At 41.8% G+C, this 14,137-nt stretch overlaps 1 protein-coding gene across 1 annotated transcript in view; it reads right to left on the reverse strand.

The window, feature by feature from the left end:
• DLGAP1 (DLG associated protein 1) overlaps nt 1–12,366 on the reverse strand; it is a 976,217-nt gene extending 963,851 nt beyond the window's left edge. Inside the window, exon 1 of the mRNA XM_023228478.2 lies at nt 12,068–12,366. The gene's annotated coding sequence lies outside the window, so the exon portion shown is untranslated. The remainder of the gene's footprint in view (nt 1–12,067) is intronic.
• Nucleotides 12,367–14,137: the final 1,771 nt, after the last annotated feature.

The raw sequence follows: 14,137 nt of genomic DNA on the forward strand, positions 1-14,137 counted from the left end.
AGAATGAGAAACTGGTGAAAGTAGCTTCACACCTCTTTTCAAAACCTAAAGCTAGAACATCTCTGCTGAAGGTCTGAATTTAAAAAGAAAAAAAAGCTAATGTCCTTATATACCAGGAATCTATCAGAACACAGTAATCCAATCCTCCTAATCTGGTTTGATTTTTGTTTATAGCTGTTATTCCTTTCTAACACTCTAAAAGAAATGCATTATGTTTATTATCTCTGTTTTCTCCCATCAGAACGTAGACTCCATGGCTCCACAAGGGCACGCCTTTGTCTTCTGTTGATGTTCTTGCTAGGGGCTGAACTCAAAGCACCTAGAATAGTGCCTGACACATAGTAGTCATTCAATAAATTGGTTTTGGTTGAACAAGTGAAGGAATGAATGAATGAATTGATAATGGCCATTCTCCAACAGTGAACATCTTCAGAATATGAAATACATAGAAAAATTTGGCAAAAACTGCCAAAGTTGAAAAGAATACATTTCTGCCTGTAACTCCTAACTTCCTGAAATCTGATTTATAAATAGTCTACATATCTTGGTTCTCAATGCAGAACATAAGGATAACTGAACAGAAGGACAACTGAACTATCCTTCCCTTCCTTTGTTCCAGTAGTCAAATAAAGGGAAGTTTACATAAATGTAGCTATTTAGCAATTATTACTGGCCATGAATAAGCTCTGTTTGCTCCTACATCCCCTCACCGGTTCTGTTCCTGGATCAAGGCACACCCGTGCAGTAGGAGCTGCTGATGGCCCAGCATCATCTAGCACCAACCATTGGCAAAGCCAGGGAGTTCTGTTTCTGCAGCAGAAGGGATGGCATGTGTTCCTGGTTAAAATTTAGAATTCATTTTTTCATAAATAGAGGGTCCTAAACATGGTTTTCATTAGAGTAATACTATTTGGTTTGTAGAAAATGGGTCAAAAGACTCTAGAAGTCATTAAGTTAGAAGCCAGTCGCTGCCGTGTAGCACAATTTCCATGGGAAAATACTATTCAGTGTCCAAACATATTCAGCTTACAAATACACCTTTGGAACACAACCTATCTGTAAGTTGGTATTGCCAATATTTAAATTATATTAAATATGTGCTTATCAGCTCTCTTTGGAGCAACTCAAGTCACTTTAGATATGTCAATATGTCTACCCAAAAGGGATCCATGAGAAAATAAAGATACGAGAAAAAGCTTTTTTTTTTTTATTCTAGGTTTTAAACCTAAACCACAAAGATGTGAAATATGTGTTACTGTAACAGATTAAGAAAACTACAAAATCCAAATAATTTGGATATAACTGCCCAGAAATCTTTCCCTTAGTTAAACCAGTGGAATGTTCCCACCTAATCAATCAAGTTATGTTTTCCACATGTGCTCAGCTACTGATCCCTTTTTCTAAGGAAAGAAACTGGGTTAACTGAACACATACAATAGAGAGGCAGAACATAAGCCCCAGATGGCAGAGAAGGTGAATGTAATTGGAAGACAGGTGCGCTCCACCTGCCGGTGTGCAGCTAACTTAGAGCCCACTGTGACCATGAGGGAGATGCTCCTCTTTAAGGATCAAGGCATGACTGCTTTTCTGTGTTCTGTCTTCATATTTTTTTCCTATATTCCATGTCACCTTAAGAAATATGTATTCTGAGCAGAATAAATTAAAACTTACATTTTGAATGCTGCTATAGATGCACTGAATTGCTTCATGAGAATATCTTCTCATCAACACAATTTAATCTTCCTTGGGAAGAGAGTCATGATTTTGATTTCTTTTGTAATCTCCTCACAGCATATGGTGCCGTATCAGGCAGGACTGGGCTGAGGGGCTATGAGCCTCTATTCGCTATAGGAAGAGTACATAGAGCCTACATGCAATGTAATACTGAGAGCTGTATCCTGCATGAGTACAAAGACCAGGTTGCTCAGTAAATATCAGCTATTCTTAAACTTGTTCAGCAAGTTGCTGTCAGTGTCATCAAATGAATGATAAAGGAACGTGAAATAATAAGACAGGAATTTTTCAGCAGGAGAAGAAAAATATATCATGATTAGACAAGTAAATTTTAAATTCTTTACTCGGTAGTACTTTGATGTAAAAGATGGTTGGCAGATTGGTTTTTGCAGAAAAAAATATACAGTATGGTTAATAGCACTTACTAATTGCTCACCATGAACCCAACTTTGAACTAGATACTTCACATAAGGTGACTCATTCAAGCCTTTCAAAAAGTTTCATATGTAAGGCAAATTATCCTTATTTTTCAGATGAGAAAACTGGACTCAGTAAAATTAATTTGTCCAAAGTCGTCTAGCTAGTTAGATGAATCACGACAGTAGAATCTGTTTTGTGAAGGTGGTAATGCTTCCTAGCTGCAACACAGAAACGACTACTAGTATCATGAATCTGCTGACTATCTTCCAACAGGTAACTCCTTCATTAGCACCTCAAATGGTATCATTTCATAAATTTGGGTCTAATATTTTCTAAGTTGCTTACAGGTTATGTCCAATACATCTCAAAAATCAATATAACCAAAATATAGCTCAATTACTACAAATCAGTTTCCTATTCCAAACACTTAGATGTTCCAGTAATGTCACTATTCCCAATATCTTTACACTCCAAATCTCTATTCACCCTATTCCCTCTCTAATAACTAATTACCATTCATCAAGAAAGCATCTGCTACCCCTTGAAAAGTCACTCTGCTAGCTACTGGGCTCAGGCCTATGAGACATGCAAAAAACATCAGCTAATTCACAACTTAAAGGAGCTTAAAGTATCAGAATATTCACATAAAATGTTAAAAATGTGAATATTATAATGAAGTAAGTAATCCAGATAAATGCAACTGGAATTCATAGAAGAGTTTACCCTCAGCTGAGTAGTCATAAAATGTGTGCTGTGAGAGGTGAGATTTGGCTGGGCCTTGAAGGCTACAAAGGGCTTTAAAACAATTATTTTAAAAGAAATCCTTGCTCCTGGTAAAACAATCAACTAGATAGAAGGGCAGAAAGGGAAAGAAAACCCCTGAGGTTCCTTGTCCTAGTCTTCAGGAGCATCCACTGTTAACAATTCATCAAGTAGACGGAACTTGAGTACATGAAAATAAACAAAGAGGAAAAATGGCTGGAATAGCAGAGCCCTGACAAACGGGGAGTGGTCATGGTGGAGGCTGATGCAAGAGATCATTAGGAAAGGAGGCTAAGCAATGATAAGAGCCAATTGTGCCTTCACACACTCGTCCCACTGACACATCTGAAGGCCAACCAAGTTCTAGGCATACTTGGATCTGGAGTAGGCAGGGGAATACTATCAAATGGGATTGTTCCTCTTATGGAGGGTTCCAGGACAGAGTTTGAGGAGTTTCACAATGACCTGAAGAGCATTTTAGAAAAGTACATTTTGATGTGTTTAATCAGATCCTAGAGATTAGAAGTCCCATTAAGAGGCTGCTATGTATTCCAGGCATAAAATGAAGTCCTTAAGACAAGTAGCAGCAGCAGCAGCAGCAGCAGCAGCAGCAGAACTTGTACAGTACAACCACCTTGCACTCTAACGTAATAAATAAGAAATTAAGACTAAGAGAAGATGGGTGTTTTGCCTAAATTTCAAATGTAATTAAAGGCTTGATAAAATAACTATGGATATAAAAGTCTTGAAGAACTAAATGATAATACCTTTATCATTTCAGAATTAGAAAATGTTTCTCAAACACCTTATTGGTACCATAAAGATAATTTAAAAACAACTACTTCAAAATTTAAACATAATCTTTTCACCCAGAGACATCATAAAAATGAGAAGACAAGCCACCAACTGGGTGAAGATAACTGAAACACATATTACAGAACAAAAGTCTGTTATCCAGAATATATAAATAGCTCTTACAAATCAATGAGTTTAACAAAAAGAAGTAGGAGAGTGGGGAACATGTAGGAATAAGGAATCCACAGCAACTAGAATATTAATAAAGAGAGGGAATAAATCATCAATATTACCGGGAGACATGGAACAACAAATTAAAACTAAAATGAGTTATCATTTCATATCCATAAGACTGGCCAAAAATAAAATGTACCACCAAGTGTTGACAAGGATATAAAACAAAAGGTGTTCTTATAGATTGCTGTTGGGATCATAAATAGGTACAACCATTTTTGGTAATTTGCATTATCTGCTAGATATGAAGATATAAATATTACCCTACTGCAATCCCCCTCCTTAGGAGACACTCTAATCAGGGTCCCCTTCGTTAGCACAAGGAGATGTACACATGAATGTTCACAGCAGCCTTATTTGCAAACATCTTAAATGTCCAAAAACAAAGATTGATACCTTCATCATGATACAGTTCTACAAGGGAATACCATGTATCAGTAAAAATGGATAAATCGGATCTACAGGTCAACAAAATACTGAACAATTACAGTAAGGTAAAGAAGACTACAAAGAGTATTGTTACTACTTATAAATAGTCTAAAAACAGCAAAACAAGACTAGATTGCTCAGGTACACATACATACATAGCAAAGAATAAGGAAGTGCATGCGTGAGAATAACAGACACAAAGCTCGGTGGGCCAAGTCCCTCTGAGGGAAGACATGAAGAGTACACTGAAGTCTCAACAGTGTGTGCAATGATTTATTTCACCATCTGGGTGGTGGACACAAAGGGGTTTATAATATTATTTCATTGCTGTCACTGAAATATTTCACAGGAATTTTTAACGAATAATAAAGAATTAAAAAGAATGTGTGACACCATTACAGAGTAAACGAGAAAGGAAAGAGTCGAACATTGCTTGAAAATTTTTCAAAATACTTATTCCTATTTCTACTTCCCTGGACTTGATTCCCAATGTAAGCCTCACTAAAACAGCCTCTTCATGCTTCTGTCTGTCCCGGCCTGGTGTTAGACTCATCTCTCCTATCAATCCAAGAGGCCACTTCTTCCTGTCACTGCCTATTCAGAATCTGTCAGTGGTTCCTATCAAATCTAAACATTCTTGTATAGCCATTAATGACCCTCTCAATCAAATTCATCTGCAGGTCTAATTAAACTGGAGGAACTGGAGGAAAGAACCATTTTCTGGACCAGGAACATGCCAAGTTCAACTGCACCTCCAGGTCTGTGCAAATGTTTTCTCTATCTGAAAGCCGGTCCTTCCTCCTATGTAAGTCTTACCAATCCATGAAGATCTAGCTTCAGATCTTCCCTTTTGGAAGCATTCCACAATGATCTCATTCTCTGTTGAGCCCCTATTCCTACAGAAAAGCCCAAAATAAGTACATTTGAGCACGAGTTTCAATCTGTAACCCACTATTACTAATTATTTCCTACAATTTAATCTTATTCTTTTTATTACATTTCAAGTTGCCCAAGGAGTTGAACTAGGTCTTGCATTTCTATATTCTCCACAGTAATGAGTACCCAGGAGATGTTACAAATATTTTTTGTTTGCCCATACTTGGAAAGGCTGGATATGTACATACCAAAATACCTGACACCTATCATCAAGATCCCTTAGGATTCATATCATCAAAGCAGTGTTTTAAATTATCTGTAAAACACATGCTAATCTAGAGAAATTATTGTGCACCGTAGTTTCTAAAAACATGGTTCATGCTGACGTTCCATCTCACCATTCCTCACAGGCCATTCAAAGCTGAACAGTAGATGTGGTATCTATAGCAGGGTGCCACATGGAAGGTTAGCGTATCCCCAAGGCTGGCCCACCTCACTACACCATTCGAGCAGTTCAGAAGCAGATAGTAGAACAGAATACACTACATGTCTGGCCAGAAACAAAACTAGTATAAAAAATTCATGAAAATACCTAGAAGGCTGTGATTCCACATCAGTAAAGATGTTAGATTCCAGTCTCCCCTGTGAGAGCCACTCCACATCTACGTACCTACATAGAGATCAGCCTCAAGCAAGAAAGGCAGTTGTAGCTGCTTCTCTGCTTCCCAAGACACTTTCCCCCTCATCCCTGTGATCTGATTTATTCTTTGAGTCCTCAGTGAACTTTTGCTTTCTTCCACTTACAAACCATATAGGGGCCACTGTCTCTGGTCTCCCTTGAGCTTCTGATCTCCTAGAGGGAGACAGGCATATACACAGCAAATGGAAAATGAAACTAAGTTATCAATACGTATCAGACTCAGTGGAGGCACAGAAAGGAGTACTCAATGTAAGAGGTGAGGGTTAGGAAAGAAGTTTATGCTAAGCCTTAAAGGGTTGGAATAAAGTAAGGCAATTAATCTACTACTATGTTAATTTTGAATAAGGAGGAGGAGGAAGAGGGAACAGGAGTTTATTTTTTGTTTCCTTCTTTTTCGAAATCCTTATTTTATGTCAAAACCTTACCTCTGCTTGCCAGCAGACTGCATGTTGCCTAGTTGGGAAATGTATCACTGCGTAGCCCATCACATTATGTTCAGGCTGGGATCAACCCAGTGTTTACCAGGTATTAACAGAGTAAACTTAGGACCAAAGAACACAGCATCTGACATTGCAAAGGAGTGACAGTGCCATGCAAAAGCTGTGCAACACCATCCTCAGAGTTATGGCCCTTATGCACTAAGAATACAGATGTGCATTCACTTGTTCATTCACTCAACGAATGTTTACCCACCATTTATTAAGTGTCAGGTGCTGTGCTAGGCATCAGTGATATTTGGTGAACACTCTATATTTAGTTCTGGATCTCATGGAATGCACAGTTCAGTCAGGAAAGCAATCTGACACTAACAAGTCAACACATCATTATTGACCGTAAAAGGACCATGAAAAAAGAATGAAGCGCTGTAACAGCATTCACCTGGAGAGCCTCCCTGATTAAATGACTTTTCAGCTGACCTCTAGGAAAGAGGGAACAATGAAAGAAACAGCATTCCAAGAAGAGGGGGAAAGATTTCTTAGCCGGCTCCACTGAAGCTCTAGAATCAAACGAGTCTTATCTGAACTGCCTAGGAAGGATTCACAGGAAAGACTTCCAAATGCACTACCACTTAACGATTCCCCTGCTGACCCTCCCAAACTCTAAATGGAAAGCGCATCCTCATTTGAAAGGATGAAAAGGTGACTTTGCCTTCTGGGTTAATGCCTACACGAAAATAGCTTTGAAGGGAGTGAATGTGCCTTGTCTTTTTGCTAGTATAGTATGATGAATCATATCAAAGAATAGTTGTTTGCAAAGTCTGAGACAAGATCAAAATGCCATTTTCCTCTGAAACTGCAGCATGTGTTTTGTAAAGAAATCTTAGTGATATCTAGCAGGGAAATTTGCAGTCCAGAAATAGACTTCACACTGGTTTCTACTCAAATTGAAACCAAGAAAGAGGGGGTATCCAGGGAAAGGGTATAATCATGAGGTTAGAATGAGGGTTAGTGCCAGTCCGCCTATCACATACTCATAAATGCTCTCCAGTAGTAGAATTAAAACAGCAAGTTACTCTCGCAGATGTTTTCAAATTAGCTAAAACCGTGTCACCAGAGTAAAGCAGCAAAGCTGGAAATGTGCCCAGAGACACCTTCCCACAGGCTGCCTGAGGGAGCCATTTATATGTATCTGAGCCCTCCTAGTACAGAGATTCAGATGCAAGGCTAGGGAGATAAGCAAGTCACAGCACAATGTCTCCTCATCCAAATGCTTATCCATGGCTTCAGCAAGACCACCACTCTGCTGGATACTAAGAAAACCTGGCAAGATTAAGCAGTTCCAAATCACACACTTTGTGGTTTGCTGTTTTGTTGCTTACAAATCTGACAAGAAAACACTGAGAGAAGATACAGAAATTGTCAATGACCACAGACGAGCAAACCATGATAAGTTAATATGAAAATGAAGAGTTTGGTTTCTGGCAAATCCTAGGGAGAGGGAGGAAGGTGGTTTACATCTTCATAAAATATTCAGAACACTGATATCTAGTTCACAATTAGACATCCAATGGGACAATCACATCCCAGCTATGCTGGTTGCCTATCGAAGAAAAAGTTCAAGGATCTGAGTCAAAAATCTGTGGATATAGATCCATAGGGCTTCCTCCTGCAAGAGCTGGTTTTCCTAAGTGGGATGTTACTTGTTAGTCACTAATCATTAACCCCTACAGGAGGGAGAAAATAATAAAGCAACCAGGAAAAATCTTAAGTCAATAATGGATGAAGATAACCCTGTTTCTCACTTATACAACAGCTATCTGTCTAGTAAACCCTATCGTTTACTAGAGAGAAGGATGGGAAATGGGTTGGGTCAACACATCTCCTATGCAATACCAACCTCTGTACAATCAGACTAAAGAAAGAAGACCTCAAAGGAATGTCATTCACCTTTTTAACTGCCTTATAGTCATACCCCATTTTTTCTCGTTCTCAATCACATGTTTTGCTCTGTAGGTGTGTGCTTTGCAGGGTTACAGGGAAAGGTGTAGCAAATATACAGTATACAGTATCATATAAGCTAAATAGATATATCTTAGAAGCAAAAGAACTGATACCTGGTATCTCATGCAATCGGTTATCTGTGGGTGTCTAATAGATTAAAATGAATGTCAGAAGACTATTTCTAAGTCCTCCTCTGTGGTAATGCAATGTTTTAGATCTTCCTAGGAACAATCTCTTTGGCAATTCCTGATAGACAAAACAACTAGAGAAAGTCACCTTCATTGGGGAGTAACAAGAATCAAGCTACAAATTCTCATGATTAAAATTTTAAAAAAAGAAAAAACATCTTTTGAGGGACACTGTAGTTATTACTCTCTGAAAATAGAGAACTAGTAGCACTTAGGATCTTAGGAAATAAAACAGCTCAAGACATGGGATGTTTTTGAAACATTCAAGTGTTTGTTTCAACAGCAACATAAAGATTTTTCTACAATGCTAGTAAAGCATCTTTTAGTGATAGTGGTTCTTTAAAATAAAAAAAGTGTACAAAAAGACCAGCACACCACAGACATAGGCATAGATTATAAATATGAGAAGTGAGGACTGGGGAAACGTGTTTAGGTTTTTCAAGAGTCTTTTTAGTCTTCTTATTTCAATGGTGTTCCTATAGCAGGGGAAATATAATTACCAATGGAAAAATAGAAAAGGAACAAAAGAACCTACAATTGTATCGTTTTCTTAATTTAAGAAAAGAGAAGTGTGATTTCTATAGAGATGAAATCTACATAAAAGTAGATTTTAATTGGATGTTTCCTAAGAGGAAAACAATTCCCTCTCCTCTGATAAACAGTGGAACAGTTTGTGGGAATGATCATTAAGGTAACATGAATTTGAGTTGATCACAGAAATTTCACTACAGAAATACACATTAGATACCATTTTACTATGATTTCTGAATTTGAAATATTATAAGATCAAAATCAAAACACTGAACTCTTTGTTTCTGAAAGAGTTGATATTCAAACAAGGTATTCATCTCAATTAAGCTGTAGATTAAACTACTACTTTGCTGCATATTAGTCAATATTGCTCATATTCACTAAAATGAGTACACTGTAAAACAAGTTCCCCTCCTCCAAGTTTTAATTTTATATTTTAAAAAATCAATCTAAACGGCTATATGGAACAAAGGCACACATATTTAATAGAGTTAACTCAAAGTGCATGCAGTTTTTATTCCCAAATTGGGTTGAATAGGACACTTAAGCTTAGAAGGATTTAAAAAGTAGAACACTACAATTAGTTTTACGCTATTTCTCTACATGGGCTACACAATATTTTAGAAGGAAGGTCTTGTCTCCATTTGCTTTCACTAATCACTAATACGCTTTTATTGAGTTTTTAGTCCTGGCAGAACAAAGTTTGTATTGATGGAGAAATTAAAGATGCTAAACCATGAAAATTCCCTCCCAGGGAAAACTCATATACTCATTATTTCCCCAAAGCAAAACTGCTTGTGTGATATTTAAGAAGCTTTGTCAGAAAATTATTTTGACATATTTAAAAGAATGTTAACCCGTTCATTTTGTCCATATTTATGTTGCCTGTAATGTTTGAGATAAACTATTATTTTGCAAACTAATGTTAGAATGAAATACAGAGAGAAGTAGGTAACTATAAAGTAAAAAATATCTTTGTATGCAATTACATTCTTCTTTACTCCCACAAGCTAACTAACATTTTCTCTTAAGTAAATTAATTTTTTTTTAATTCACAGAATTTTAGATCTGGAACTAGGGATATTTCAAGGGACTAACCACTGAAACAACTTTAAATTTAAGTACTAAATCGAAAGGAAATTAAGAACAGAGCTATTGACACCTTATTTCTATGAACTTTCTTGTTTCATGCAAGAGTATGAATTTTCTGAACCAAGGGTACCTTTTATAACTTAAATTTTTTAAAATCATGCATTTTGTATAGACATATTCATTATTTCTTTATAGGCTTGAGTTTCCTTTTAAACATTTAAAGAAAACTTTATTCTTCCGGCATGAGATAAATTAGGATACTTGTAAAATTCCTTGCCTCCATGTCATTTCAAGTTTTATTCAAGGAATAAAAAGTATTGCTTTATATGCAAAGTGACCTAGGCCAATAGAAGGTCGCTTCCTGAACTGAAATTGCGCTATAAATAACAGTCAAAAGGCTGTTCCTTTTAGAACAGCTCTTTCAGGGTAAAAAACAATTCGCAGGATGTTTGCCTCAGGTCCTAAAATCGCTTTCCTAGTTCTAAGCATTTCTCATCTCAGTGTCTACATCTTAGACTGATCTATCCTCACCTTCTACGAAGCCATTCACAAAGACCATAAAAGCTAAAAATCTGTCTTTAATTGGTACTTTTATTATATGTCTTTCCTCGTAATTCCCTAACTTCACGTGTTATGGAAGGAGGCAGGGAGCATTCACCTCCCACGACCGGGAGTCAGTCTCACTGTGTCAGGAGTAAGGAGTGAAGAGTCTCGCCTGGATCCACAAAACACGTAACATCTCCCACCCAGCGTCTCACTCCTTGCCGCCTGGCTACCTTCAACCCCTTTCCCTCCGCACATCCTCCCCTTCTCTAGCAGAAAATTCCGCAACGCTACGGTCGGGCTGGAGGCAAGCCCTGCAACCGGGGGCGAGCGCGGCACTCGGACACAGGCACTCAGTGTCTCCGGCGCCGGCAGCCGAGCCGGGCCACCCCTTCCCACGGCCTCCCGGTGCCACCCAGCGAGGCGGGGACAGCGCGCCTTCCGCAAAGAGCGCAGCAGCCCAAGTCCTGAATGCACGGTCTTCATCGCGGCTGGCCCTCCGAAGGTGCCTCTCGCAGCTGCAGCCGCCCCTCAATGAAAGTGCAATTTGTTATCTCGCCCAGCCTCGAGGAGAGGTCCCCGTTTGGCCTTGGTTCCAACCCGGTGCATTCAATTCGCTGAATGTAGGGTCTCCCCGCCTGTCCCGCGATTCTCCGGGAATTGGCCTTAGCCGCGGGCAGGGGGCGACTCTGCAGTGACCTCCTCCTTGGACCCCATTTCTTTCTCTCTCTCCCTCTCTCTGCCTGTCTCTCTTTGTGTGTCTGTTTCTTTGGCTTTCTCTTACAAACGCACGGGGGAGTTGGTCCTTTTCCACAATGCCAAAATGTCACCCAAAAAGCAAGTGTAACAACTTGCTTTGCAAACCACCCAGGAGCCTGCCGAGAAATCCCCTGCGGGGAGCAGACTCCTCCTCCCCTGCAAGGTGAATCCAGGGTGGGGTGAGGGTGTGAATTTGACCGGTGGACAAGACGGGGACAGGGGACCGGTGTTCTCCTCCCCTCCCCCTTCCGGGACCCTGTCGCAATTATAAATCCTTCCCCTGCCTGGGTCCCCGCGAGGAGCCGCGAGGACCGCACGGCCGGAGAGGACGCGCTCGCCCCCGAGATCCCGGGTTACCCGGAAGGCCCGAGAGTGCACCCCGGGCGGCTGGAAGGGTGGGGAGCGCGGACTCTGGAGCCGGCGACCCGGGGAGCCCAGCCTGCAGCCCCTCCGCGGGCGAGGGAAGCGGCGACCGCGCGGCAGGTAGCGGCCAGGAGCCACCCTGCGCGCCGCGACCGCCGCCGCCGCGCACGCCTCAGCCCCGCGGCGCAGCCCGGCGTTACCTGGCCGCGTCCCGCAGTCCGGTCCTCGCTGGCTGCGTCCGTCCGGTGGTCCCACGAGCCTCGGAGGAAGGACGAGAGAGATGTCCCCGCGACTGGGACCGGCTCTCAACGAGGTGACGGAAAGGACTCGAGCCAGGAGCTGAGGCGGCGGCGGCCGCTCGCGCCGCCGGTGCTGCCGATTCCCCGAGGCGGAAGGTGTCCGCGAGGCCGTGTCCTCGAGATTGCGGCGCCCGAAGCGCAGCGCTCGCCTCTGGAGCGGAGGCTGAGCGCCGGGACGCGGCGGGCTGGGGCGGCAAAGCTGGGCTGGTCACCCGCCCCTGGGCGCATGTTAATACGGTGGGGAGGAGGAGTCCCGCGCTTCCTCCGCCCAACCACCGGAGCCGGCGGGCGGGCGGGCGGGCGGCGGCCGCGGCCCGGAGCCAGCCGCTCACACCCGCCCCAGCTACTACAGCGCGGCGCGAACGCCGGCTCCGGCCCCAGCCCAGGCACGTGCGCCCAGGCCGCGAGGAGGCGCCGGCACCTCCCGGAACGCCCTGCGGGCCTGCGCGTGCTGCGCGCTCAGTGTCCGGGTGGGAAGTGCGCTCACCCCGGACCGAGGGGAAAGCCCAGCATCCCCGGGGTGGAACAGAGAGGCGGCCACCCGCGAGTGGGCGTGACCCATTGGTTCCCTTGCGCAGCATCGTTGGAGAATTAAGCTTTCCCCTCCTCTCTTGCCAGCCGTTGTTCCTAATTTTGTCTTTTTAAGGGAGGAAAGTAGAACTCATGACACTTTGTATCACACGAAATCAAGTTGGCGGGCAGAAGGTTTGCTGACCTCTGCCGTCCCTCCTCAGGGTCCCTAGGAGAGTTTTTGAAAAAGTAATCGTTAGCAAGGAGATAGGGGCAATAGAAAGTCTCAGACTGGCAGGGACCCATGTTCGTACCCAGCGCCGCTACTTTCAAACTGTTATCCCTCAGAACTGTTTCCTCACCTCCACACCAACTTTCCCGGGTTGGATGACACAATATATATCCCACCAGTTCCTCTTGGTACTGGCCAAGAGGTAATTCAAAAAGCGAAACGAATCTCATCTGCTGACCTGTGCCCTCGGTAAACTCCCCAAGATCCAGCCCAAGTACACTTGGAAGCCAGGGCCTTCCACACAGGCTGAGCATCATGCTTCCACAAACTGAAAACAGACAATCCATTTGGTTTCAAAGTCAGAATAGGGATGGTGGCGTGAGTGGGTGAATTGCGATGTGGGTCAAGGAGAGAAAAAAGTAAATCAATTAAGTATTGAGCTCCTGCGCTGCCCACTTAATTGCGAACGTTACAATAGTTAAAATAATCGTGGTTAATCACTGTCTTATTATTTCCTTTTATTCAAAAAAGAAATGGCATCTTCATGGAGAATGTCCTTTGTTCTACAGCTCCCTGAGGGAACATTATGACAAAAAGTATATAATCTTTATGTAATTTTATCCAGAAGTTATAGCATAAGATTTAGCATCTGTTTTGTGTGATGTCTAATTATAAATATTAATAGAATATCCTTTTAAAGACAACACTCCTAAAAATGCAAGGAAGTGAAAAACAGTTTTCATAAAAATATGACTCAGATAAATAACCTCTTTCCTGCAATTTCACTGAGTGATTTTCCATTAAAGAAAATAACAATTAACTGAAACCACTAAATGGAGGTAAATTCTCAGCATTGTAATACCATGAGCACCAACGCTTTAACAATGATCTAAAATATATTCTCAGACAATCAAGAATTACTATAGGGGCCTGGCTCGGTGACTCACACCTCTAACCCCAGCACTTTGGGAGGCCGAGGCACGTGGATCACGTGAGGTCAGGAGTTCAAGACCAGCGTGGACAACGTGGTGAAACCTGTCTCTATTAAAAATTCAAAAATTAGCTGGGTTGGTGGTGGACACCTGTAATCCCAGCTACTCCGGAGGCTGAGACAGGAGAATCACTTGAACCTGGGAGGTGGAGATGGCAGTGAGCCGAGATCACACCACTGCACTCCAGCCTGGGTGACAGAGCGAGACTCTTTCTCAAAAAAAAAAAAAAAAAAAAGA

Source organism: Piliocolobus tephrosceles, chromosome 18, assembly GCF_002776525.5.
Source record: "Piliocolobus tephrosceles isolate RC106 chromosome 18, ASM277652v3, whole genome shotgun sequence".
NCBI classification, from domain to species: domain Eukaryota; kingdom Metazoa; phylum Chordata; class Mammalia; order Primates; family Cercopithecidae; genus Piliocolobus; species Piliocolobus tephrosceles.